The sequence below is a fragment of the Plecotus auritus genome (genome assembly GCF_963455305.1).
Source record: "Plecotus auritus genome assembly, chromosome: 10".
NCBI classification, from domain to species: domain Eukaryota; kingdom Metazoa; phylum Chordata; class Mammalia; order Chiroptera; family Vespertilionidae; genus Plecotus; species Plecotus auritus.
In genome coordinates this window covers 44,994,197-45,020,764 of record NC_137785.1, presented here as the reverse complement: position 1 = coordinate 45,020,764, position 26,568 = coordinate 44,994,197, and the positions used below count along the sequence as shown (strand labels likewise).

The following is a 26,568-nucleotide window of genomic DNA, read 5'->3' as shown; positions in this document are numbered from 1 at the left end:
AATGTTCTAAACCTCATTCGATTACCTGGACTTGTGGCCCCTCCATCTCCCCTGACTTGCCATACCCAACTGGTCCCTAATGCCCTCTGTGAGTGTGGCGTGCTAACCCTCACCTCCCCACTCATTCCTCCCCTGACCTGCCTTACCCAGGTGAATCCTCCTGTATTCTAGGCTACATGTAATCATGGAGGTGGTGAGTCCAGGTATATGAAATGAAAGAAATCAAAGTCTAACTTGGCTTATAAACTTCTTGTCCCTTATAAGTTTAAATACTTCCTGATCTTTGAACCACATTAAATATCATAATGTGTTAGAATTTGGCAACACTCACCTTTACTGGAAAGAGCCCAGACTGACATGAGCAACAAGATCTTGTCCATGAAAGAAGATGTACGAATGCCACTTGCTTAGAAAATCCCATGGGATTCTTGTCTGTCACCCTCATTTTTAATTAGAGCTGTAATCATCTCTCAAGGGGAATTTGGAGGCTTCATTAAATCTACCAGCTTTTCTGTGATATGTAAAACTGGTGATGTTTAAAATCTTGGCCATATCAAAAATAATAGCAAGTCGGGGAAAATGTGCCATCCAGGGCTTCAGGTAAAGCGAGTCACCTTTCATTCCTATAGGACCCAGACTTGCCTGCAGTCAGCACAACCCCCACACCTTTTCCAGCTGGAACATTTGCTTAATGTCCACCTTGAAATCCTGAATCCTTACAGTCTCCAGTACGTCTTCATAACCTGTTGTTCAGGGCCCTTCTGTGACCATGAATGTGGCTTCTTGCACATTTCTACTGAGCCTGCGTTCCTCCATCTGCTGTCCAGTGGAGGTGACCAAGGGTCTTCCAGTAAGCGACTCTGAGGTCAAAGCTATGGGTATCCCTACTTCTATTCAGGCTGCCGACCAAACCATTCTACTGGGCAGAGCTTCCAGCCTTGGTACTCTTACCTCACCATAGAACTGCTAAGTGTCTTACCGTGTCTGTCACCTGTGAGCTACTTCACAGACCCACAGCAGGTACATGACCCTTTGATATGGATCTGTCAGTCTTTCCAGGTTTGGGATCAGAATCATAGCACTAGACCAGGGACTCCCCAAAGTGGTGCTCGTGATATTTTTTTACTTGAAATTTTTATGGAGATAATTACTATTGGCATTTTGAGCCAGATAATTCTTTATTGGTGGAGGGAGGCTGGCCTGTGCATTGTAAGATATTTAGAAGCATCCCAGGCCTCTACCACTATATGCCAACGGCACCTCTGTATCAACCAAAAAATGTCCCCAGACATTGCTAAATGTTCCTGGGTGGGGTGGAGGCAAAGTCACCTCCCTTCCCCCGCTCCATTTGCGAACCACTGCCCTAGACCTCATGCAGAACAGGTATGTGGAGCTAGGGCTCTGTGGCTTTTCCAGTAGGGGCATGTTCTGGAGTGTTTGTCAAGTGTTCTCAGGCCTGTAAGAAACAGGAAAGACAAGATGTGACCATGAAGAAAGTCACTTGACCCAAGGAAACCACAGAACTTCCCCCCATTCATGTATAGTTGTTTATCCTCACTATCTTATACATCAGATAACTATCAGATGTGTTAGCAGTTACGATGTAGAAGGAAGCTAGCTCTCCTTGTCCAGCATCTCATGACCTATTGATACACTTTGTCTATATCATCTCAAAGGGTCTTGTTAGATTTGAAACCATAATAAATTTGTTTGCATGTTATGCTGACTTAGGTGGCTCCAGTAAGCCAAGGTTTTTTTGGAAACGCTTTCTTATGTCTCATTTGGCTATTGCCACAGATTCCAGTAAAGTTGTGATGTTTCAGAAATTGTGTCATCATTTCACAGTGTTTTCATCACACTTCATTTCAAAGATTGCCTTTATCCTAACAAGCTCATTTGAATGAGCAGTGACTATGAGGAACAATCGGGCCTGTGGAGATCTGTCCAGGCATACCACTTTCTTCATGCCTGAGGAGCATAGTCTCCTCATATTCACCGTGGAGTCTGCTTTCATTTTGTAAAAAAAATAAAAAAGCATTCATTCAAAGAAAAGTCACTGAGTAGGACATTGTGTTCATTACCTTGTGATATTTAGGGACCTGTAAGACACAACTTCAGTGTTCAAAAGCTCTTTGTCTAGTAGTAGAGTCAAAATGTGGACAGGACCCAGCCAATGTTGCTCAGTGGTTGAGCATCGACCCATAAACTAAGAGGTCACTGGTTCCATTCCTGGTCAGGGCACATGCCAGGTTGCAGGCTCAATCCCCAGTAGGTGGTGTGCAAGAGGCAGCCGATCAATGTATCTCTCTTATCAATGTTTCTATCTCTCTATCCCTCTTCCTTCCTCTCTCTCTAAAATCAATAAAAACATATTTTAAAGTTTTCTTTAATGTGGACAGGAACATTTATAGTACAAGTCAGGGGTCCTATAACCTAAGTTCCATAGGTGTTTAGAAAAAGGCCACAGGAAAAGAAGGTGGATTCTTGCAGTCCATTGCCTGGCCACAGAGTCTACACTGCATGTGTAAATGGCCTGTAAGCATGCTTCATTTCCCTCTGACAGGGTTGATATAGACCAGTGGATCCGGGAAATATGGAAGACAAAGAACATCCAGGCTTTACCAAGACAGTTGGCAACATGACAAATGACAATTTGTCCATTGACCTCATGGGAAAGAAGGTGAAGTATGAGTTTGTTAGTAATTGGTTGACTATAGTTGTGGAGGGGGATTCCTGGTGCTGGGACATCAAGATGTTGGGTCTTAATCCATGTGTGGCTGTCATAAAGCATATGTTGCAGAGTAAAGAACTCAACAGATTTTGATAGACTGAGGCAATGCACTAATTCTAACAAGATGAAATATAGTATAAGAAAATGGAAGGTCTTATCTTGGATCCAAAATCCCATCTGCACAAACACAGGAGGAGGGGGCCAGACTTGGCCACAGATGTTGAGAAAGCATTTTTTCCAGATTTTTTTATGTGTTAGGAATCATCTAGCATACTCGTTTAAAACGTAGATTCCAGGTGCTAACTCCAGATTGTCAGATTGAACAGTTTGAGGTGGGCCTAAGAATCTGCAATTATTAAAGTTTCCTGGGTCATGCAAACATAGAAGCTCCATGCACCACACTTTGTAAAACACTACCTTAGAGGTTTAAGTTAACAGCAGGAGGATTCAGCAGTTGTACTGAGCAAAGTGTAATGAGGAGAATAAAGGAGGTGAGAACCCTGCTGTATTATACTAGGCAGAGCATATATATAAACCTACATTTACTCGTGGCCACAACCTTTTAAGGGACAGTCAAACTGTAAACAGGGAGGCAAGCGAACTCTGGACTAGGTCATGTAAAGAACAGATGAAGGAACTGGAAGTGCTTAGCTCAGGAAGTTCAGAGAGAAGGTAGGACAGGAGAAAGATTGTCTGCATCAGGGAACTAAACATGCTTTGTGTGGTCTCTATAGGTGACACTAGAACCAGTGGACAAAGTTGTCGAGGAATCAATTTTGGCTCAAAATAATGACCATCCTTCTCCAATAGTCAGAGCCCTCCACAGACCTCTAGGTGTTCACCCATGGCATGGAGAACTTGTTTAAATGTGTGTGTGTGTGTGTGTGTGTGTGTGTGTGTGTGTGTGTGTGTCTAGGAAGTTGGGTAGTGAATGGAAGGGTACATGTTGAATAGGTGATATGATCCAGGGAAGTTTGGTTTTTAATAGGAGAGAATAGAGTATGTATAGGTATCCAAAAAGAAATAGAATGATTAAAGAAAACTATGAGAGTAGGGGCAGGAGCACTATGGGCACAGGTCAGGGAGAGAGAGAAATACATGAAAGAGTAGGGAACTGGAGGGACCTGGAAGGGTTGGGCTCTAGAGCTCAGGAAATATTTGCATTGGAAGCAAAGTAGAATAGGAGAAAGGAAGTAATGGTTAAGGATACAAGGCATTTTATGGTGTAAAGGTAATTACCTAAAGGTAATGCAAAAAGCAAGTTGATTAAGTTCATTCCAATCATGATTTCAAGGAACAAGGGGTTAATTTTTTTTCCCAGAGTTAAGAAAGAGTGGGGTTGGTGGGGACTTGAGGAATGTGGAAAAGGTGTATAATAGCAGGTTTGGAGAATTTGTTGAGGAGTCAACAGCCACCCATGATTGGCTATTGCATTGTAGAACTTCGTAGAGGGTGCAGTCAACTTAAGTTCTTTACATCCCCAGCAGTGTTGAGCAACCCAGAGGCCTAAGTCATCTAGGCTAGGAATCAGCATGGTGGACCAGAGAAAGGATGCAGGATCATAAATTTCAGGCTCACAGAGATTGGTGAATACCAAACTTTGACCTATGAGGGCAATGCAAGTTTTCTGCATCAGAGCCTTTAAACAAGCATCTATCTCCATTAAACTGAGAAACCCCAAACCCTAGAAATACCCACAAGTGCCTGAGATACCTGAATTTCATTTCAAGGTAGTCACCTTCATGCTTCCACCTTGGTCTTCATAGCTTTGGGGCTGTTCTGACTTGCAGGGTGTACCCATGCTGTGTGTGTTCTGGAAATGGTGGGTTTTTATTAAGCCCCAAAATTTCAACAAGTGTGCAGACCCTTACACTTATGATAAAGGGTATAAGCTATGAGGTTTTTTCAGATGTTTTCTCCCATTTTTTCTCCTTTACTTCCCTAGTGGATTTTTAATATATTTATAGAAAATATGACAAGATAGCCGAAACCGGTTTGGCTCAGTGGATAGAGCGTCAGCCTGCAGACTGAAAGGTCCCAGGTTCGATTTCGGTCAAGGGCATGTACCTTGGTTGCGGGCACGTCCCCAGTGGGGGGTGTGCAGGAGGCAGCTGATTGATGTTTCTCTCTCATCGATGTTTCTAACTCTCTATCCCTCTCCCTTCCTCTCTGTAAAAAAATCAATATATATGAAAATATGACAAGATAGACACAACCTGAAAATTCAATATACCTGTCCTTGCTTGAACCCATTCAATCCAGAAATTTCTTAGATGATACCCAAATCCATGACAGAGATCTGGAAACAGGCCTCTGAAAGCAGAGGTCTTAAGCCTTGACCATTTGCTTCTTCTTTGTTTTCTGCATGGTCAGCTTTTAAATATTCCATAAATACTGGTAGAAACACCTTTTTAATTAAAAAAATGTAGATTTCTTGCAGGGTAAAAAAATTTATAAGAGTATTCTTATTATTGTCTAAAATTGTGGGAGAGTGAGTTCATTTTTAAGAATGTAGAAAGACTGAAAAGAACCAGGATTAATGCCTTTACTTTTAAAAAGGGAAGTTTGTAATATCCTAATCTGGAAATTTACCTGAAAAAAAAATGATCTCCAAATCACTTCTAGAATAATCTGTAGTGAATGGAGTGTAGGGAGCTTATATCACTTGTCAGAACAAGTCCTGTCAAACTGATTCATTTCCTTCCATGAAAGAGTAACAAGATTTTAGTAGATTGAGGGGAAATGATAAATGTAATCTATATTTCATTTAGCAAGATGCTTGAACCTGCTCCATCCAACACCTTGGTCGATAAATTCAGAAAATTTGGGGAATGGCATTAGCTGTCCAGGGAGCAATGGAGCTCCCATCCTAGGGTCTGAATTTAATGGCACATCCTTTTCGAGAGGCTCAGCAACAGGGGAAAAGTTACCTGAGCTGCTTTAAGAGGAAGAAATGATGGTAACTCACTCCAAAAGGATCCCTGAGTCCTGAAAAATGTTTTTGATGTGTTTGTCATTCGTGATTTTGATTATTTAGGTAGGCTTGGAAGATTGGTTATGAATATATTTTTAAAAAATAAAATACATGCTGGCTGCTCACAATCATTCATATACCCTGATTGCACATCCTTCTGAAAATTCCCCAAGAACTCCCTGACAGAATCAGTTCTCAGGCTTCTCTATCACCAAAGAGGGGGGAAAATAAGAGGAAACAATAACTCTGAAAGCAAGTGAGATGTGTGGGAATAAATCTGTCATACTCTGTAATTCCAAAAGGGAAAGATAACTTCTGGAAATTCTATTCCAGCCTAGGAAAGTCTGATGCTAGAAATGGTAAGGATATTAGGTTGATGATTATTCCCTAGATTTACATATCCCCTCTGTTGCGGGATTCCCAAGCACCTTAATAAGTTATGTCATTTTTAACTATCCATCTTCACAAGACCCCCCCCTGAGGAAGTCTGGTGGATGCTTGCATTCCTCATAATTCAGTAACTTTATGGCTGGAATTAGATATATCAGATATCTGTATGTGGAGAAAGTTTGTCCTTGTTAATGTATCTTTATCTCATTGCCCCATTCCCCAATATTAATAGATTTAACTCAGAGCCCAATAATACCTAAGAAGAGTATCTTAGATTTAAGGCCTTCTAGCTCAGGAAGTACTTGTACAATTATTTGATCTTCATACTCTAGCCCAAAAGTGCAGACAGGTTACTGGTATCAGGATACTATTACTCATCCCCACCATGTATTGAACACGCCAGGTTCCAGGCATTGTGCTAGACACTGTAAATCTACCCGCTCAGCCCTGTGGGGTGTGTGCTGACACCTCCACTTTACAAGGAGGGAACACACTCCAAGGATTAAGTGACTCGCTGGAGGCCATTTGGCTCTTCGTGGCAGAGCTGGGACTACAACCCAAGTCTTTAGTGATTTTTTTTTTTTCTTAAAACTCTCTTGATTCTTCTAGGTAGGTAAGGAGCTCTTTCTTATACTTATTTCCTTTGCTATATTTTTAATCCCTTTACTGATTTATATATATTTTTATATCACTGAGAGGTGCTTCCATCTCTGGCTGGCGGTCCTTCATGCCCTGACTATGAGGCATGTTTGTCCTGAGCTACCAACGTCACCTCTCTGAGGTTCTGCTCTGAGAGGATTAGAAAGAGGTTCTGTGTTCTAGGCACCTGCGAAGGACTTCCTGTTCTGTGGCCATTTGCCCTGAGAGAGAGAAGTGTTGGGTAACTGAATCATGTATTTTTTAAATACATCAATGATGGAAAGTGATAGCCATTCCACCTTGTATTATTGCTAGGCCACTTTAGCCCAGCCCACAAGCTTGTTGAGATTGTTTCTTTTAAAAAGTAATTTTTTAAAAGTAAAGAACCAGATCTCAGAAAGACACTCAGTAGAAGACCTAAAGTTTATTCATTCATTCATTCAGACATTCAGTCAGCCAGTCAGTCATTCAGTCAGGCAGTCTTTGTTAAGTACATATCTTTGCCCAGAATGCTTTTCATCCTGGAATCATTATTAGTAATTCAGTGCTGTCATCATTGTCATCATCATAATCATCAACATTATCATTATCCTCTTCACCGTAGGCATACCACTGAGTACCAATTAGCACGGTGGGCATTCATGGAGATGTGGACGGTGTATACTCCATATGGTGCTAGATGGGGAAGCAGGTGGGGCAACTCAGAACATGAATACAAATCTATTCGCAAATGCATGTGCATGTCCACATCCTCACAGGTATGGAGTAGTGAAACAAAGGGATCTTACTGATGTTATGTTGGTGCCTGGATAGTTATAAACTAATCCAGGCAATCTGCCCAGAGAGCTGACTATGAGAAGCAGGGTGATGTCAACCCTAACACTGAGCCTGGGTGAGGGCCCACATGAGGTGAGCATGAGCTAGACTCAAGGATGAAAAAGAGCTTCCCACATACCCTCTCCCAGATCCCTCCAACATTGAAAGGCACTATGTTAAAAGACGCAGAACCCAGCTGGTTTTTTGTTTGTTTGTTTTTTGCATAATTCCTATCACCCTCTATCACCTTTCTCTAGTACGCTGGGACTTAGCTGGACAAACATTGATAATAATTGGATAGTGTAGAATCCATAACAGAGGCATCTCTAACACACAGCCAGAGAGTTTGGAATCTGTGTTCCACCTCATTCTTTTGTACTTTAATTCAGCCAGGGCCCCATAAATATTCATGGAGATGATAAGAGCAACACTGAAACTCCCAACACCACTTTATTTGGATTCCAAACCCACAAAAAATAATTTAATTGACCAGCAGAGCTACCTACCTAATTGGCAACTCAAAAGACTGAGTCCTTAGCCTATAACATTTGGAAGTTTAAAATTAGAACTTGTACAAAATATTTTAAAAGCTTGTAGAAAGTTCTGGAATCAGCATGTCTGAAGAGGATTAAGATCCTGACATGCCTGAAGAGACACATCTATAACTGGACCTCCTCAGCCAGACCCCCTGCCAACTCTGTACACTGAGCTGTGAGAAGGTCTCCAGAAGGTAACCTCATATCTGAATTCTTCCTTACTGCTGCCAGGGCCTTGTGAACCAGCACGGAGCTGGAAATGTTTCTCAAGACACAGGAAAGCATCTGGACACTGAAGAGCAGTACTATTTTAATGCTGATGGCCTCATCTCTAGATTTTTCGAAAGTCTTCCAACCTATTGGGGATTCTGAGTGCACCATGGTCTCATTCTTGCATGGCCTTCCCATATGACCTTCCACTTGGCGGCCCCATTCCAAACTAAAAGGTGTGTGACCCCAGGATGCCAGCCGGGGCTGGGTGATGGGAACCTTCTGCCCCTTGTTCTACTCCTGCACTCACTACCTTGCAGTCCACTTTTGAGGCAGACTCCAGGGATATATCTCCACCTTTCTGTAAGAATAAACAGTCGAGGCTCCCATGTCTTTATTGAACGTTTCCTCTAAACTGCATGCTTTGGCTCTGTGCCCACATGCACCAAGAAAGCTTTTCCCAGGCAGCCAAACCCCAGAGCCCTGTCACATAGCTCTCGGTATAAACAGCGCTTTGCACAGGCGGGAGGCACCTGCGCTGACCGCTGCTCCTCCTCTCTGCCTCAGGGTCTCCCCCAGCTCCCCGGGTCCCAGGCTGGAAGGATACTGAGAAGCCTCCGAGGCCCCTGACAGAAAGAGCAGCAGCAGAAGCAGCAGAGAACAGTCCATGAGCCAATGCGCTTCCTCCGCACGCACAAGGCCCAGAGCTGCAGGGAACTAGGGTCTGGCTCCGGAGAAGAGAGGGCCCGCGGGCCACGCGGTGACGGAAACGTGGGTGGGAAACTGGGAGAGAAAAGGCTGGAAATAAAGAAAGTAAGAAGGCATGTTTGACCAAACCCCCAACACCTAAATCTCCAAGGCCACACTGGATCAGGAAACTAAGTGCTGGACCCAGCAGCTTTGCTCCGCCCTCCCCCATCCTTGGCCTGCAAGGTTTCCAGGACTGCCAGGCCTTTTTTTTTTTTTTTTTTTTTTTTAATTTAGAAGGCTCGAATCTATAAAGAAAGAGGAAGTGTATTTTTAAAGTAGAGTGAAGACTCACTGCCACAGATCTGAGAGATTGAAAGAGGAAGAAAGGCTTGTTGAAGGAAAAGGACAAGGGGGCCCAGAAGTGTGTGTCTGTGTGCGCGCGTGCATGCGCGCGCGCCCTCGTGTCCGTCCCAGACCATCTATGAGCCGGCCTACAAGGAAAAAGAAAACAAAGGGAAGTGTGACAGGAGAAAGACAGAGAAATAAACGGGAGAAGGCGTGAGTGTGGGGGAGGGGGCCGGGCGCTGGTGAGGTGGAGAGGATGGATGCCGGAATGCAGGCAGGGCTGGCCAGGGGGGAGGGAGGCCGACATGTGTGTGTGAGAGAGAGAGACAATGATGTCAGCATTTCCTTCTGGATTGGTCACGTGGGCCTTTCCAGGTAAACAGACTGGAAATAGACTCTCCATAAAGGCAGCGCCTGCTGGGGGAGGGCTGAGGCGAGGGGGCGCTTCACCCTTTCCTCTCTGCTGCCTCCCAAGCAAGCCAGATTTCATGTTTGCGACAAGGTGGTCTCTGAGTGGAATTGCATTTTTACGAGCCCAGGAATATGACTCAGGGAGGGAAAGCTATTTGCTTTTATAATTAGCTCAAGGAGTTTAGAGACATTTTGATTTTTGTAAAGAATGGAGGTGGGGATGAATGTAAATCTAAGCCGGGATGCTGTGAGTGTCCGGGGCGGGGGATGGCTTATCCTCCTTGGTCTCCTTGGGAAGGGGGTCAGATGGGTCTAGATTAAGAATGGATTAGAAGGCTGCAGTTTAGAATGAAAGGATCAGATGCTGTGATTATCAACATTAGGGAAAAGAAAATGCTAACAGACTCAAGGAGAATATATTAAAGGAGTTTGATACAGCTCAGTATGTGACCGTGATGCCACAGGGAGGAATTGAGACCTCATGAAAGAGATTAGGTGAAAAAAAGACAAGTTCCTATGACTTCCAAGCAGAGTTTTGAAAAAAATGATATAAAACAGTCCCCAACCAAAACATGGCAGGGGCTCCCCGCATTTCAGAATGGCCAAGACACGTCTGGGAAGTTTTCAGATAGAAAAGCAAAGTGGATGGAACAGCTAACTCTGGTGGGGGATGGGGGCAAGTATATGACTCTTTCTTCAAATTCCAGGAAATAGGCCCTTTGCATCTGTGATGACATAGCCTATTTAGGTCATTCTTTGAATAATTTTTAATTAAAAGGATCTACTTTATTTGGTCACCATTTTCTATGTCCTTGTGGAAATTTGGCCAAAGCTTGTAGGAGGGAGAGTGACTGACTGCCTTAGTTCTCCGGGGCTTAAGGGGTTCCTGGGATGCAGATTGCAATCTAGGATGGTCCTGGGCAAACTGGTACCAGTTGGTCATTGCAGTGGGAGACCTTGTCTAGCCGAGATAGAAATAACAAGATAGCTCGCCCCACCCTGTTCCATCAACAAACAAAACCAAACCTCTTTCATTCTTTTTCTTCTAGTTTCTTCCTCTCCCTGCACTCATTTCTTCCCCTTAAACGTCCTCGATCCCTTTATAGCAGGGACCACTGCATGTGTGACTCTGTTCATGGATGGAGAACAGGCAGAATACAGCTAACTTGAACACTGGGCTTTAATTGCACTTTGGGGGGCGGGGAAGGGAGAAAAAAATGTGTCTCCCTGCTCATTCTCCACTCACCCCTAATTTCCCTTATTCGGCGGGGAGAGGGCCAGTCCATCAGGGCACAAGTGTACTTCCAGCCCTGGGGTTGAAAGATAGCTATTTGATACCCCTCTCCATTAACAAAGTACGTCACTCCGACAAGGCTCCCAGCCCCGAGTTATTTTTGCAGCATTATGTAATTGGATTGCCTGGGCAGGAGACCTTCCTTAACAAGGCTTTCCGCAGCCCCTCGCTGTGGCTCGGGCCAGTGCTGCCCAGTTACACACACTCCCTTCAGCCCCAGCTAAACAATGAAGAGACATTCACCCGTGTCACCGGCCTGACCACCACAGCCCCTCGCTGCAGCACCTCGGCCCTCAGGAGGAGCGCTTCAGGGCCCGGTGGTGGCACATGTGGCGGCCAGAGGTGGTGGAAGGCTTGCCCACCGTCAAACCTGCATATCCAGGCGTTTTTCTTCGGAGGGGCTGCAGCTGCTGCCACACATACCCGTCCTGCCCCCGCGGCCATGGGACCCTCCACACATTTGGCTGTTGCTGCCCTCTCCCCAATTTTCTGGGTTTTCTCAGATTCATTCATGAGTAATTGGTCATCTGATCATCTCTTCCTGTTAGCCCTGCTGACTCATAGAAGTTGGGAACTCGTATGAGCTTCAGACAGTAAGAAAATTTACAAAGAAAAACAAAAAGAATGAGGCCTAGTATGAACTTCCCCTGGTGTAGCCAGCACAGGCCTGCCAATCCAGGGGTACACTGGACAGCTGTTTCCGGCGCGACAGTACGTTGCTGTCATCTTGGGGGCTTGTTCGTGTTGTATTTTATTATTGTCACCTCAGCCCATGGCCTTTAGAGATCATCCGCCAGGACTTCCAGGGATGGGTCTCTTAGGCCCGAGTCTATATCCAAACCAGAGCACCCTTCCCAGAATCCTTTTCTTTCCCATCTATGCTGCATATCTCTCTGTTTTCCCCCTTGGGTCCTTGGTTCTCCCAACCTTGACAAGAGGCAGACAATGCAATAGAAATAGCTTTAAAGCCAGATGGACCTGGGTTTGAATTCGCACTGAGCCACTCAGTGATCTTAATCTCTGAATCTGACATGGGACTAATAACGCTAGTTTCCCAAAGCCACTGGGAGACATAAATGCAATTACATGTAAATTTCATGCAGGTGCCAGGGAATGAACACATAGTAGGTGCCTGACAAATGTAGGAGGGAGGGAGGGGAGAAAGGGCCAATTGGACAGACTCCTAAGAGCTAACCCATCTCCTTTACTCTATCACCAACCTCTTGCAGGGTGCCCTTTTGAAGGGAGCTGAAGCGAATCTCACTATCGAGAAAGAGAGAGAGAGAGAGGGAGAGAGAGAGGGAGGGAGGGAGAGAGAGAGAGAGGGAGAGAGAGAGGGAGGGGGGAGAGAGACAGAGAGAGAGAGGGAGGGAGAGAGAGAGAGAGAGAGAGAGAGGGAGGGAGAGAGGGAGAGAGAAAGAGAGAGAGAGAGAGAGGGAGGGAGAGAGGGAGGGAGGGAGAGAGGGAGGGAGGGAGGGAGGGAGGGAGGGAGGGAGAGAGAGAGAGAGAGAGAGAGAGAGAGAGAGAGAGAGAGAGAGAGAGAGAGAGAAGGGGTTCTTGGTCCCAAGCTCCCAGCACAGTGTCCCTGGGATAGAGAACCTCCATGGCTGTTTCTTTGGGGAACCTACCCTGAAAATATGGACCCCACTTGCCCCCGTACAGTCAGAGTTCCCTGCAGATCCTCTGTGCTGGGCACTGAGTTCAACGTGTTAGTTTTAGTTTTGCTTGTGCCAAGTTGCAGGGCCCACCAGAGCAAAGGGACACGGGACCAATGCGACTTCTCCCAGAGTGTCCCACCTGTGTGTGACCCTTACATCTTTGTTGCAAAGGAGGGTTCACCCCAACTGCACAGCAGGGACTAGTTGGAACCCACAGGTCAAAGATCGCAGGGGCTGACTGAGGTTCAGCCAACCACATGCAACACTGTGGCCTCGGGAAGGCACCTCTCCCTGAAGCGCACAGGCCCAAAGCCCGTTAAGCTGGCTGTACCTGGAGGGGGTAGGGGGTAGGGCGGGGCGGAGGAGAGCTTGTGGCGCAGGCACCACTGTTCCAGTTGGCAGGAAGCCTTTCCCTGAAGACTGTAAGTTTAACCTTTAGCATTCAAGTGTCGGGGCTTAAGTGTCTGTTGTGAGCAGTTCTTCCTCCTGCCGCGTTCCCAGACTGCGGGGAGAGGGGTCGGCACACATCTGCCTGCTTTCCTTTTTCTTCCCAGACAAAACCAGAGGGAGGGCGCCCTGCAGAACCACACACACAGTCACGGACACTGGTGGAGGCGGCCCCGCTCTGACCTTCCACACCCACACCCACCGCCCTGGCGAGCCCGGTTCTGGGCAGCCTCCGAGGCGAGCCGGGGCCCAGGCCTTCTCCACGCGCAGTTCCCCGGGGGCTGCGTGGGGCAGAACCGCACTCCAGTCCCAGGGGCTTCAGCCTGAGCTGCTGCCTGGAACCCCGCCCCAGGTCCTCCCGCAGTTGGGTTCAGGGCCCCCAAGTGCCCCCACCTGTCCACACTGCGCCCCCACCCCAGGCCCCGCAGGACGAGGTTGGAGAGCCTATGTCCAGAAAGAAGTTGGGAACCGGCGAGGACGGTGGAGAGGGAATCAAACCACAAGGGACCGGTGGGGAGTGAAAAGTGAGCGACACGCAGGCCCTGGACCTGGGCAGCTATGGCCACCTGACACAAGGTGCGCTCGTGCGATGTCCAGCCCTCCCCAGGTGGCTGCTGGGCCCGCCCCGTCCCAGTGGCTCTTCTGGGGAGCGCCCCGCAAGGCGCAGTGGGTGATGAGATTGCTCCGCCAGGGGCCATTTTCCCGCCCCGCCGAGGGGCCTCGGGGCCGTGCCACGCGCGCCCCTTCGAGGGGCGCCCAGGTCCCAGGGCAGAGGTTTTGCGCTGGCGTAGGTTCCCTCGCCAGGGGCTGAGCGCTCGGGCTTCCTCTGGGGAGCTCCGAGTCGGCAGAAGAAGAAAGGTTTCCTGACCTGGGCCGGGTGTGCCAGGTGTGAGAGACGCGCGCCCCGGCTCCGGCTCCGTAAACTGTGGTCAGCGTGTTGTGTTGGGAAACTGTCGGGATCCCTGAGGTTATGGATCTTGGGGAGGAGAGAACAGCTCCTGGTCTCAAAACCGCCCAGCCTGGGGGCAGGACAGCAGCCGCGAAAAGGGCACGCCCTGTGCCTGGGCAAAGAAAACTGGGGTTGATTGTCCCCGCTGTCCCGCTGAGCCCTGGAATTAAACGGGGTGGGGGAGACCCACAGGGGGCCACTATCCTACTCGCTGCCACAGCGGAGTGTGGGTCTCCAGGACATCGGGCGGGGAGCTCAGCTAACGGGAGCCCCAGCCCGCACGCCCCTGGCCTGCTGTGCACTGGGCTCCTGGAGCCTGCGGCTGCCCTGCCCTCCCCGCCGGCCTCACCCAAGCTATGGCCCCAAATTTCGTGCCATCCTGGCACAGGAAGATCGGGCTTGCCTATTTCTCTACTTCTAAGACTGGGAAACAAACGAATTAGAAAATTTTTGCTTTGGAAAAATATCTGTTCGATGTCTTTTGGTGCTGAAATTATCCTTTGAGTATTTTTTTTTCCGGCTTCATTTGAAAAAAAAAGAAAAGAAAAAAGAAAGTTGATGCACGCCCCAAACCTTGTTTCTCTTTAAACCGTCCCCTTATACGTGCGGTTGGTTACCGCAGATGTTTTCTGGGTCAGGGAGAGCAAAATGGAGTGGGAGGGAGGCTGGGGACTGGGGATCTCTCATTTTAAATCCCATTACTGGCTTTGAGGAGTAGCACAAAAAATCAGGAAAAGATAGTTCGTCCCCCACTGATTTCCATCACTTCAAAGATTTCCCTCGTCCCTTAAATCAGAAATATTATGGCGCTAGGTATTTCTCAAGGAAAAAAATGCACACGTTTCTTCAGAATATATTCACGGTATAGGACCCTTTTTACATTTCTCAGCAAAAAAAAAAAAGGGGGGGGACATAAGGCACTCAATTCCCTAGCTATTAAACAAGTCATGCCTGCAAGAAATGCAGGCACCGGGCGATTGCTCAGCCGCGCATCCCTCCATTAGCGCACGCCTTCGTGACTGCGTGTCAACAATGCACGTGCTACCGTGGGCACCTACCTACCCCCCAGCCGCCCCAGCGGGCTCTGTGCACAGGGCACCAGGTCTCAGGTGCCAGCTTGCAGCCCTGCTCCCAAGCCCACTGCCCTGCCTCTCAGGGATCCCTTTTTCTGCCTCTGGCTGGCAAGTTGGAAGTCTATCGTTAACCCCCAAGTTCTAGTGGGAACCAGGGTCTCCTGCCCTCGAGTTGTTCACTTCATTGCCTTGAGTTCAGGTTAGTTCCCTCTCTTCTTCACCCGCCCTGGGCTTTAGATGCCCAGCAAAGCAAACGTCTGGCACCAGGTCACCAAAGGGAAGCCGGCGCTTGCCCATAGAGTGGGCGGTGCGAACCCAGAAGAGCCACCAGTTCCAAGGCACCTCCGGCCCCAAGGTTGGATTTCAGATTTCCATCGCAAAGGAGCGGAGGAAACTGGGGATCTGACGCAAACCCTGCAACTGACTAATGGCCCCGCATTTTCACAATGCACCACGTCTTCGAAATGAAGGGCAGGCTTTATCGTTTGGAACTCTTTCAAGGACCCAGGCGCTCCGAGTTTGGGGCTAGTTCTTTAAAGGTTTCACTTCTGAGAAATGGTGTGTGTGTGTGTGTGTGTGTGTGTGTGTGTGTGTGAAAGAATGAGACATACCCACAATCCTTGTACTGGGATGGCACTCAAGAGTAGGTTGTGGTCTCTTTTGAATCGAGAGTTCAAAAGGAGAAAAAGAAAAAAGGCTTGTTCCCTCCCCTTTGCCCCAGGGATGAAACCTCTCTAGATTCGAGCGGCCAATTTGGTTTGATTTCCATGGTTTGGAGGCTCTGGTGGGGTTAGGGGGCGGCAGGGCTCGCAAACAGACCTCAGCTGCCTTCTGGAGCAGCTGGTCCGCTTTGGCCCTGCAAGCAGAGGCTGAAGTCAGGGTGATTCGCCCCTAGTCTGGCACCTGGAAGGAGCTTCTGGGGAACGCATCCTTGAGCCTCCCTGGGCTGTGTCCCTAGCGCCTTGTATGTGGACCATCTCCCTCCCCTGCCTACACGTCTGCTCTCAGCACCCCCACCTGTCTGTGTCCCCCAGGGATCTAGTTCCCCTTCCTCTGTCATTTAGAGCCAGCTCTTTCCCTACCAAAACCTCCTTTTTCGTGGAGTGACTTTCCCAAAGAGCTGTCACTGTCCTAAAGCACAACCCTGCGAGGCTGAATGTGGGAAGCTCTTTCCCAGCGAGAGCCCCTCTGTGGGCCCGCATCCGGGCCCCTGCAGCCTCCAGAACGTCACCTGGGCGCTGAGCTCCAGGACCTGGCGACCCCGCCCGGCACCACAACAAAAGGGACTTCGGGCGCTTTGCTCTTTTCCAGCGAGCCGCCTCGGAGACCAGTCTGGATTTGGTTTTTGGTTATCTTTCAGGTGTGAACAATATGTTGACAAAAGTATCCTCCCAGCTGCCGGAGTTGGAGGTGTGGGGGGAAGGAAGCTTTTGACCAAAAACGTGGGCACAAAGCAAGAAGCTGCATGCAATGGACACCACTGTGTACGTCCGCTCACGCCTGTGAGGAGCATGACCACGGTCTGAGGGGCTGGCAGCAGCATCTAAATTCCCCCATCCTGCCAAGGGCACCCCTATTTTCCGCCAATTTCCACCCAGCCCCAGCTGCTCACCCTCTGGCGCATTAAGGGCAAACTTTCAGATTTTGTGGTTGAGGCTCAGGGCACAGTGGGTTTCACCGTAGGACAGAGCTGCGGATGGTGCAATCCTGGACGTTCAGAATAACCTCACCCGCACCCCAAGAAGAAAGGGGAACTGTTTGATTTCTCTGGGGGTCAGGAGGTGGGCTGGGGCTTGGGGATAGGGAACAGAGGGATGGGGCGCCAAGTGCCGCGCCTGGCTGCCTCTCTCTCCTGTTTCTCCCTCCCCACCTCATCTTCTGCCATTTCCAGAGGCAGCAGAAAGGTGATCTAGGACTTGACCCCTAAATCACAGCTGCTGGTGACTGCACCTCACTCCAGGATGAGCGCAGCCGCTTCCCCGGCTCGGGCAGCTTAACCCTTTCCTCTCCGCGCACGCGCTCAGAGGCCGGCGGCGCCTCTGACCCCGGCACCGCGAGCAGCTGGCCTCCTCGGGGCGGCACCTTGGATCCCACGAGGGGACCACAAAAGGGCGAGACTGCGGAGCGCTGCGAGCCTGGGGCACGGGCCGGACAGCCGGGAACGCTGCCGGGGAGCCCGAGGAAGAGCCGGAGTTAGCGGAACGAAGAGGGATGTTTGGATCGTGTTAACTAGCCAGACAGATGCACTTCGGCATGTCTGCATTTATGGAATCCATACGCTGGCTTGGCAAATGAAAGGGCAGTAACACGTACATACAACAGACTGAGAACAGCAACACACATTTCAAAAGGGACCCGCACCTTCTTCACCGTGCAACCCTGCTCCTGGCTCCAGCTGTAGACTTGTTCCGAGAGGCGTCCTTTCAACCACCCCAGCCTCCACCTAGGATTTCCTTTTTTCTTCCCCCCCCCCTTTTTTTTGTTTTTGTGCCTCCCACCCTCCAAACCCCAGCAGAAGAAAACCCAGGGCTCAGGGGCTTGGCTCTTTGGAAGTAAGATCTCCTAAGATCCTCTTCCCCTCGCTTCCCCCTTAAGGCTGCCCCAGCGCACCTTGGACCAAATAATAGCTGCTAACATTGCAACCCCAGGTTCTGGAAATCGCAGGGAGCAGGTTCTTACTCAGATTCCCCATCCACATCATCATTAAACCAACACTTCTACGTTACGTTTGTAAAAAAGTAACTTCAAACAGATTTGGAAACAAAAACCCCCAGCGAGAGAGCACACAGAGAGCTCTGTGCTGCACCTGCCTTTATGTACACCTTGTATATTTGTGTGCACACACATATGTATTCACACACACAGATGCAAAGACATCTGAAGTCATTCAAATGTATATGTACCCATTTATGCATATATCTTTGTGTTTATATATGTATATATCCACTCCTTTGAACAAGAGCCGGAGAGATATACACATCAATGCAATATTTAGCCTACATTCCACTTTCTCTCCCATCTGTAAATTATCTTCACAACACATTGGTCTAAAATGTTCTGCCCTCTTCCCAACTAAATAAAGGATTTAGATTCTGAATTTCTTGGTTCCTTTTTTCTTCATTTTGTACATAAAATAATCCATATAAATGCTGGATTATCGCCTAAGCATAATTCAATCATACAAGCTTGGTACCTCTCCCCCTTATAACAAATTCACTCAGTAAAATTAGCATAAGTATTTACCAGCTTAAACTGACATTTTTCTGTATTGCAACATGAAGGACATTTATATCCAGAATTTCCCCCAAATAGCCTATACCAGGGGAGATACTGACTTCCTCCGCGCCCTTATGTATAAGAAGCAAGCTATAAGTTCCCTTCTAGTGCATTTACATTTTATAAAGAAATTAAATACACAGCATTGAAGTGAGTTTTCAAGATCTACAAGGAGAAATTTAATTCTACTACATCTTAAAAAATAAACTAACAGATTTATGCAGATTTGTGAAGACAGATAAATAGGAAGCAAATGCACTCCTGGGGATCTAAACAATTTTCCTTACCTGATGTGTTTGGGAAAATTTCAGAATTTACCAGTCTTCCTTCAGTCAGCTACATTTTACACTGACCTGCACTTTGGACTGAAAGGGAAAAAAAAAAGATTAACTGTTGCCAATGAAAATTTTAAAATAATAATCAGAAACCGGACAAACTGAAGGTAAAAATATACAATGGCTACAATAAGGATAAATATTTATTTAATCAAAGTAGAAGTTGTGTTTGGACTGTAGGAATGTTTCATCCTTCCCTTAAAAAAAAATCAAGAAAGAAAAAAGCCAGAGTGTCTGCAGGCTCCTGGAGAGGTCCCATTGTCCAGGGCTATCTAGAGCCCAGAATGGCATTAACCTCACAAAAGACACATTGTGCAGGGACAAAAAAAAGCCCCTTTTTCTGCAATAACTTTTAGCTTTTTTATTTTTAGAAAATGACAAAGGTTTTACAAGCACTGACTGGTGAAACCTGTAGCAAGCCAGGCTGGACTTGGGTTTATTGATCAACTGTCCCGCATGGAAAAGCAGCCAGCGAAAGTTGGAATGGCAATCCAGATTTGGCTTAGAGAGAGGAAACCCCCGATTTTTCTAAATGTATTTTCTCCGCCCCCCCTAAATAAAACAGCATTATTCCCAGAGTGAATTCAGAAGGATTAGATGAGGTAACCCTGCAAAATCCTAAAGTGGTCTTCTCCCCCTAGTCTTGACTAAGAAGCTGCATGCTGGAATCTCTCAAAATGAAGGATTCCTTTCCGATCAAACAGATTTCACAATGAATCCCCAAATTTCTTCTAAAATAAGTAATCCATGTAGGCTGGGGCAATATTTTTTTTTCCTAAGAAAAATAAGTTTTAGTGCACACGCTCTCTCTACCTGATGTTACAGGGTGCACTAATGCCTTCAAACACATACATGTTGTTTTCACATTTGTTTGCAGATCACTTTAAGTGCAAATTGCATTTTATTCTATTCTAGATATTGTGACTTTAATGGTACTAGTTCATATTTAGAACTTACATAAATACACACTCTTATTAAAAAATCTATTGCAGTAGCAGTGAAGCTAAAGCTAGGATTTGAAGGGGGAGGGAGAGAGAGAGAGAGAGAGAGAGAGAGAGAGAGAGAGAGAGAGAGAGAGAGAGAGATTGACTCTTGTTCTTCCTGCGTTTGTTTGCTTGCTTTTTGGAGGTACCGTACACCCGCCTAAGTGATGGCTTTGATGTACTGGGAATCGGTACAGTAGCAGGGTCCCTGGCTGCTGTCTTTGATTCCAGGGATCTCCTTTGGGCTCTGGTGGGATGTACTGCTCCTAGTCTTTATCTGAAATCCATCCTCTCATTTCAAGCCCTTTGGCTTCCAGACTGCTCCAAACTCTTGGAGGTAGCTGTAAGACTTTTTTTTTTTTTTTTGGCATTAGAGAAGGGGTATGTAATTTTCCCCTTTTCTCCACTCTAGACCTTTCCTCGCTTTTTAAATATATTGGCTTTCTTTTTTACGAATTTAGTCTGAAATTATTTCTCACTGCCTTTATTACATCCCTGCTTTTGATGGCAAAATAGCTTCCTGTATTTTGAAAACATCTGCTTTCCAGGTTTTACACTAGAAAATTGATTTTACTTTTCTCTTAAGTCCAGAAAGGTAGAAAGTTGGACTTGTTTCCAAGTGCAACTTTTCCTTTTCTTGTCTTTCCTTAAGTTACCCCCCCTTTCAATTCTGATTCACTTTCCCCCTTTTATTTCTTCTAATCATCACTCTCCTCTCCCCCTCTCCTTCTAAAGAACCAGAGAAGATTGATTTCGTCTTATTTCAGAACACAAAATTAACATATATATTTTTGTCTAGTCTATGGTACGTGTTAAAGTTTTCTCCATATTTTATTTGTTCTCTGACTTGAGGGAGGTAATTTTCCTCCTTTTTTTAAAAAAAATCTCAGATTTGCAATTTAAAGTGGCCTGTATTCTAAGTCTTTGCTGCTTCTCTTCTCTTTCACTTAAATCTTTAAGCTGTCCCACTCCATTATTGCCCCCCTACTCCTCTCTTCTTTGAAGATGCTGTCTTCCTACTTAATTTAAACATTGTTGTATTTGCCCCCCCCCTCAAAAAAAAAAAAAGAAAGGGAAAAAGAAAAACAAGAAAAGAGAAAGAAAAAAAGAAAAAAATCTTTAAAAAAAATCTTAGCCAGGTTCCTATTGTTGCTTCTCTGCATTTCACTTCTTGGTGTGTGTGTGTGTGTGTGTGTGTGTGCGCGCGCGTGTGTGTGTGTGGTGTGTGTGTGTGGTGTGTATGTGTTTTTAATACATGCATAAACTTTTGGTGCCTCTCTCCCTCTTCCTGGGTTCTTCTCCCATCCTCTCTTCCTGCTCTCCTCGCCCTGCTCATCACTTTCCCCTGTTTTTTTTTTTTTTTTTTTCCTCCCTTCCTCCCCTCTGCCTCCCTCCACCTCCCCCTTTTCTTTTTTGCTGAATCTTATTGATCCAGAAGGTGGCTAATTAGCCCTTCCCGTCGTGCCTGGGTAATGAAGCACATGCGCACTGAATTAATCACAGCCATTTTTTGCAGGAAACTAATTAGCAGAATAAAGATCCAAAGACTTTTTTTTCTTTTCACTCATCAGCTCCCACTTCCAGCGCGTCCCCTCCGACCGCTGCAGCCGCCGCCGCCGCCTCCTCCTCCTCCTCCTCCCGGCCGCAGCCGCCGCCGCCACCGCCTGCTTTGCATCCCAATTACAGCCTAGAGCCGCTGCCGCCGCCGCCGCCGCTTCTCCTCCGTGGCCCCTGCCCGCTCCGGGGGCTGTAAACTCCCCGCCAACCATGCTGCTCGGCGGCAGCGGCGGCGGCGGCTCCGGCTCCCCGGCTGCGGCCGCCTCCCGCCCCGGGCTCCGCCGAGCGCGCTCCAGCTCCGCCGCCGCCGCCGCCGCCGCCAGCAGCGCGTCCTCCGCCGCCGCCGACCCCCGCCAGCCGCCGCTGCTGCCTTGATGGGCTCCGCGGCCCGAGCGCCTGTTTTCGGGATTAAAAGCGCCGCCAGCTCCCGCCGCCGTCGCTGCCGCCAGCAGCGCCGCTGCAGCCGCCGCCGCCGGAGAAGCAACCGCGTAAGTGGCAACTTTTCCCTCTTTTTTTTTTTTCCCGCCGCCGCCGCCGCCGCCGCCGCCGCCGCCTGCTCCTCCTCCTCCCGCCGCCACCGCCCGGACGCGGGGCTCCTCGGGGCGCCCGGGCTGCTTTGCATGGGGCTCGTCCTGCCCCCTCCCGGCTCCCGCGCCCGGCCGCCGCCGCCCGCGCTCCCCGCGCCCGCGCCTTGCTCGCTGCGTCCCGCTCTCCTTGCCCCTGCGCCAAACTTTCTCTTTCTCTTCTTCCTCCTCCTCCCGCCGCCGCCGCCGCGCCCGGGCCGCCCCCTCCTCCCCGGCCCCCGCGCCGCCGCCGCCGGCCGCCAGCGACCCCCGGGAGGGTGGAGGCGCCCGGGGCGAGGCCCGCGCTGCGAGTTTGGAGGCGCCGCCGGGCATGGCCGGCCAGCGCGCGGGCCGAGGGCGAGAGGGCGGCCGGGGTCCGGGCGCCGAGACAAAGGCGGCGGCCAACGGGGGGGTTCGCGGTGCCGAGAGCCCCCGCCCCCGGCCCCCAACTTTGCCCCACCCCGAGAGGCGCTGGGGCCCCGGACTGAGCCGCCGCACGGGGCGCGCACCCGGCCGGGAGCAGTCGCCGCGGCCGCGGCTGCTGCCGCTGCCGCCGCCGCCGCCGCCGTTGCCGCCGCCGGCCGGCCGGGCGCCTTCCACGCCAGGGCTAGAGTTGCCGGGGACGTGGGCGCCGGCCCAGAGCCTCGGGGTCCGAGAGGGGGCGAGGGGGCGCGGCGGCCGCCTGGCCCTCTACCTGCGCGCTATCCTCCCTGCCCCACTGGCAGCGCTGCGAGCGCCTGGAGGGGGCTCTGCCCTGGACACTAGGGGCTCCCGGGGGCTCGGGGCTGCGCCGCCGGCCAGGACTAGACCTCGCCGGGCCGGCCTCTCTTCGGCCAGCTGAGTTGAGAGACGTAGGAGGATTCCTTCTCTCTCTCTCTTTTCTTTCTTTCTTTCTTTCTTTCTTTCTTTCTTTCTTTCTTTCTTTCTTTCTTTCTTTCTTTCTTTCTTTCTTTCTTTCCTTTACCTCTTCTTTTTGTTTATTTATTTTTTCTCACGAGAGTCTGGGATTGTTTACGTTCTGTTGCCCACTCTCACCCCTCGTCCTGCCCCTCTCCTCTTTTCCATGTATTTTTTCCATTAGATGCAAAAACTGTGTTCTTGAATTTCACATTATTCATTGTTACGTACATCTCTGTACATCTTTTTGCATGTCTTTTGGGGACTAGATCTAAGTGTATTTTATGCAGGGCACTTAAATTGTGTATGGACTCAGTACTCGTAGGCTTTTTGTGGAGCTATTAAAATTTAAAAATACATTTTACTTTGCAAATTAATCTGTTGCTTAGAATCTGACTTTTGAAAATGTACCATTCCTTCGACTGTGGCAAATTCTTTGATTACAAGTGCTCTCAAAAAATCACCCACTCTTTCACTCCTTGTTGCTTTGAAGCAGGGTAAATATGACAATTTTTATTGGTCTCAATTATTGAAACTTGATCTAAGGACTATATGGAAGAAGGAGGCTCACTGCCCTGTTGTGGCCTCCAGTTCTCCTGACTTTTAAAAGGGGGTTTGTTAAGTACCTTTAAAGAATATGACTTACGGTGATCGCTTGGCTATAATGCAAATTACAGAACATAAATTCACTTTGGAATTAAAAAAAGACTCAAGTCCTTTCAGTGGGGACACTGGACGATTTATTGTGTTTTTTAAAAAATTACTTTTTTTTCTCCCTACTTTGGAAGAATGGCCAGTTACAGACCAACTTATTTGGAGGTCTTGGGAGAGAGGCTTGGAAACTGGGCGAGGGGAGAAGATTGATCACAATCTGCATAATCAATAGGGCGGCGTGCTGCAATCGTGTACCTACATTTACTGTAAATTTCTACAATATCTGCAGCGTGGGTGCTCCAGTGGCGTGCTCGGCTTCTTAGAGAAGACTTGGAGGCAATATTACTGCCCACCCCTCCAGAACAATATAGGGGAAGTCCGCTCTGAGAGTGGCCTGTTTAAAAACTCCATTTTGCTGTCCAATTTTTTTTTTTTTTTTTGGCAAATCCGTTTACATGGGGTTTCAGGTATTGAACCCCCAACATGCAGGTATCCTATAGATAGAAGTGCAAAGTCTTGGAGGGTTTAGGGATGGGAATTCGCTTATTGAATTACCACTTCCAGGGCTCTCTTCAAATCTTCTAATGTTTGATATCTTCAACTGGTGCAAATAATTTAGAGATAGGAATATGAGAGTAACACACCAGATTGAAGCAATGTCAAAAGTAAGGATTGCTGTGTGTGTATGAGAGAGAGAGAGAGAGAGAGAGAGAGAGAGAGAGAGAGAGAGAGAGAGAGAGAGAATACAGACACTTATAGTCAGGCTTGAAAGCTTGGTGGTAGGTGAATCCATATTTGGAGATGATTTTGAAATAGTCTAGCAAATGGTGCACGAACAGGATTTTGCAAAAAGTGTACACGAAGTCAGTCTTGAAAGGATTGTGGTTTGGGGAGATGAGGTGTGGGCAGGAAAACTCTCTTAGGCCAGCAGCCTTCCTCTGTCTGTGTGTCTCCTCCCTTCCCCCTCCCCGAGTTTTAGTTTTTAATTACTTAATGCTGAAACGCACAGGGCTTATATAAATATTTGCAAATGTTCTTTCCTATTGATTTCTCTGAATAAACTGCCCTGCTCAGGTCCAGAGAGGAGGCAGTGTAGATCTGTGGAGTTTTAAAGTCTCTGGAGGAGTGTTTGTCTGTGCATGCATGTGTTTATGGGTAGAGTTGTAGACATGAAGATTTGGGGGGCCCCCTGCAATGAGGGTTCAGGCTCCGGGTAGTGTGTGGGTAGTGTGTGCTGAGAAAGCTGGGCTGGAGTTGGCCCCATGGCCTGGCAGTCCTGAGTGAGTGTGTGTGTGTGTGTGTGTGTGTGTGTGTGTGTGTGTACACGCGCTGTGTGGGTGTCTACACTGGGGAAGTCTGAATGCATATGCACTTACACTCCCTCCAACCCCCCATTAAATACGGAATTTTCCAGGGTTTGGTGTCTGCCTTCTCTTGAGGGTCACATTGAGTTCGAATCTGACCCAAGGTGCAGGAATCCTGGGATAGGGAAATAAAAGAATATACAGAATTGGGGTCAGGTCAGCTGCTCAGAGGCCAAAACCCCTACAGCTGCTTTGATTTTATTTTTTTGTGTATATTTTAGGCTCCTCCTGCCATGTTACAAATGATGCCTCCCCCTCTCAGGTGTTTGTTCTATAGTTTAAAGGCACCAGAGCCTCTGCCTGGATAGCTGTCTGCTCCCAGCAAAACAGAAACCCCACAATACCGAATCCAAAACAAAACAAGGGAGGAGAGGGAGGAAAAACCCCTATTGAGTTCAGGCAAATAAGGTTGGGTCTCCAGATCCGATTACAAAGCAGCTTTGAATATGCAAGACAGCACACAAGACCAGTTAGTCCAGTTACAACAAACTATTAAAAAGAGAGAGGGAGGGAGGGAGGGAGAGAGCGAGCGGGAGAGAAAAGAGAAGGCATGTTTAGGTCGTAATTTGTTAGTACAAGGAAAAGAATCCCACATAAAGCTGCCTCTTTTTTCCCCCCCTCCCTCTGCTGGCTTCACATACAATTCACTCACCCTTTTCTGATTCGTTGAACTATATAGATTCTTTTATTAAAATCTTTTGGGTTTAGGAAGATCGCTGCGAGCAACACATTTTCAGTATTTTCCCCCCTTTATCTTAGAGGAGAGTTGGCAAGGGTTCTGTGGTTTGCAGTTACACAATATGTTATCATGTTTTTAATCACTAAGTCATTGCAGTGGTTATAGATTTACAGTCTTGGGGTATTACAGAGAGGAGCAACGGCAGCCATATATATATATATATATATATATATATATATATATATATATATATATATATACATACATACACACACACACACATATATATATATATATATGCTTTTAAATTACACCAATGTAAACTGAGTGCAGCAGCTGTGAATATGGCCGGCAGACTTCAATCCCTCCCCTTCACCCCAGCATCGTAGTTCTTTTCCCCCTCCGTGATTTATTTTTTCCAAATTGTTGCTTAAAATAAGCTAGTCTCCCTTCTCCTGTCTTCCTTGTCTCTTTAGCCCCCTCACCAAAGAAAGTGCTCATTTCAGACCTCTAACCCCAGAGAAGCTGGAATTCAAACTCTGGAAATAGAACTTTGGATCAGCGAGTGTAATAATGAAGTGGATTTCCTAAGAAATTCTCATGGTTTCCATACTGATCTCCTGTACAGGGATGGAAAGCTGACTGATTGCAAAGCCCCAGGAGGGGGCGGCTGGAGGAGGGGAAGGCAGGCTTGTGGCGCTTGCCTGCCTGGAACCTCTAGTGTCCTGTCACCGCGAGCCCACTTTCAGCTTCTGTTTTTCATATTATTATGTAACAGAATCCTTGGCAGCATTAAAAATTCAGTATTACAAGCTGATTGTAATGCTGCCTCATTAGACAGCACTGTCTGGCCTTGTATTAAGTGAAACACAGACATGGCGTTTAGATTATAAACACCAATAAATATTAAGGATCAGCACAGGGGGAATAGTCAGCTGGGTTTTTGGCCCCTTCTGGTTTTATGTCCCCACCCCCATCTTCTTCCCTTCGTCCCCCTTCCTCCCCCTTCCCCCCGCCATGGTAACTGTTATATGTTTTCTTGGGATGCTGATGTGTTGACCCTGGTGACATTTCAGGAGGGCTTTTTATAGAGTTAT

The 26,568-nt window shown here is 47.8% G+C and overlaps 1 protein-coding gene across 4 annotated transcripts in view; it reads left to right on the top strand.

The window, feature by feature from the left end:
• ZFHX3 (zinc finger homeobox 3) overlaps positions 1-26,568 on the top strand; it is a 974,639-nt gene that overhangs the window by 702,014 nt on the left and 246,057 nt on the right. The window contains exon 1 of one of the 4 annotated variants that reach the window (XM_080646080.1): positions 21,704-21,802. The exons of the other annotated variants lie outside the window; for them this stretch is intronic. The gene's annotated coding sequence lies outside the window, so the exon portion shown is untranslated. Of the gene's footprint in view, positions 1-21,703; positions 21,803-26,568 lie in introns of those variants that run through there. 4 annotated transcript variants of the gene reach the window in all.